This window comes from Asparagus officinalis, chromosome 1, assembly GCF_001876935.1.
Source record: "Asparagus officinalis chromosome 1, Aspof.V1, whole genome shotgun sequence".
Taxonomy (NCBI): domain Eukaryota; kingdom Viridiplantae; phylum Streptophyta; class Magnoliopsida; order Asparagales; family Asparagaceae; genus Asparagus; species Asparagus officinalis.
The window spans coordinates 75,474,224-75,476,377 of NC_033794.1; positions in this window are offsets into that span (position 1 = coordinate 75,474,224).

The following is a 2,154-nucleotide window of genomic DNA, read 5'->3' on the forward strand; positions in this document are numbered from 1 at the left end:
GCTATTTTCTATGACTTTGTCTATTACATGTGACATTATGCTTTTATATGTGATCTTTGTCTGTGGCGTGTGACAGTTACCATTAGTATGTGATATTAAGCTCTTAAATGTGATTTATGTGTTACATGTGACAGTTTTGTTGTTACCTATGACATTTCACTGTTATATGCGACACATTGTTGTACTTCGTGATAGTGAAGTTTTGTTTGATACATATGATATTTATTTATAGATATGATCATATCACTTTTAATGTTGTTGAATCTTTCAAAAGTTAGATTCGTGTGGCAATGACAATTCCTATTTGTGATATGATGGATCACATTCTTATGCAAATTATGGAAAGAATGAATACTCACTGTGAGATGGCAACAAAACGGAATAGTTATCTATGTCCTGAAGTGAAAAAAATTCTGCAAGAAAATTGTAAGAAGGGAAGCACTCTTGAAGTCTCGCATTCGATAGCTACAATCTTTGAGGTCTCATCTTAAAAATCATTAGAAGTTGATTTGAAACACAAACCATGCATGTGTCGTGCATGGGATGTATTGCGAATACCATGTAAACACACATGTGCTACTATTAACTTTATGCTTAGAGACGTGTCAATAACTGATTTGAGAATAGACGTTTAGTTAAATGCTCAAGGTGTCATGCTAAAGGACATAACCAAGCCACATGCATTGAACCTATCCAAGACTATTCTTGACAGAATTCAAATTGTTTTCGGACTGTTGTCTATTATATATTACTTTTTTTATTTTATTGTGACATTTATGTGTTAAATGTTACACATTACATGTTCTTGTGACTTATTGTATTAATTGTGACACTTATAAGCTTTATACTTTCAGATTCTAAATAATATGTTAAAGAAAAGTTCATGGAGTAATCACGAATGCACATTTCATTATTGTCACCATCAGTCTCAAAATTTACAAAAGAATTAGTCATATTCAACATAGATATTCTGGATCATCTATATCTAACTTTAGTCCTAGCTTCTTCAATTCTCGACCCTCACATATAATTTGAGCAGCAAGTCCTACCCTTAATATTTCAAACTCCCTTTGTAAAGCTTCAATGCACATGACCTCCTTTCCTTCTAGGAATGCTTTGATGTATAAATACGCATGTATGCCACAATCATACCTAAACAGAAAAAGAGGTTAAGTAATAGTCATATACAGTCATAAACAAGATTATTTATCACAGTTAAGGCATAACTGTCACATCAAACAAATAAGATGTTAAAAAATGATTATGTATCACATCGAATGTGTAAAAGTCACAAGTGATAAAAAAGCATCACAAGTAATATATAGGCATCACAGAAAATGATAAACTATCACAAATAATGAGTATAAGTCACACCGAATATATAAATATCACATAACAACATCATATGTCACTGGTAATGAGTATATGTCACACATAATGTATAAATGTCACATAAGACCATCGTATGTCACTGATAAAGAGTATATACCACACAAAATGTATAAATATCATATGATAATAGTATATGTCACCAATAATGTTTATGCATCATAGATAATGAACAAGTATCACAGCAATTAATAAACTAGTAAGTATAAGTTGTTTGGAGAAACTTACGAGCCTTTTTACTTTTGATAAGGAACTATTTCATATTCGAAAGCTCTGAATGTCGATGTCTGGTTGACTTCATTTACCATCCTATTTAAAAATAGTTTGATTGTCACAACGTCTCTAGCTCATGTCTCATGGTCAGCAAAACTGTAATATCTACATTTTTTGCCCCAAATTGACCTCAAGGACATGCCAGTGATCAGTGCGACATATCAGAATTAATAAAATTTCCTTCCCATCATCTATATGCTTCTTTATATACTTTTTATATATATTTTTCTCATCCACGTTTGAAGCAGTTAGCAACCAAATCTTAAAAAAAAAGAGGAATAAAGTCAAATAACATATAAATGCAATATTATTTGTAAAAGCTTTATAATCGATATTACTTATACTAAAATATGATGTGATTATTGCAAATTTTCTTTCCAGATCTGCATTTTTTGGTAGCTTAAGCCATTTTTCAAAGTCTTGCAACCAATGTTTCAATTGTTTAACGATTGTAAATATAATAAATTAATGTAAAAGTAGCAAACTTGAACA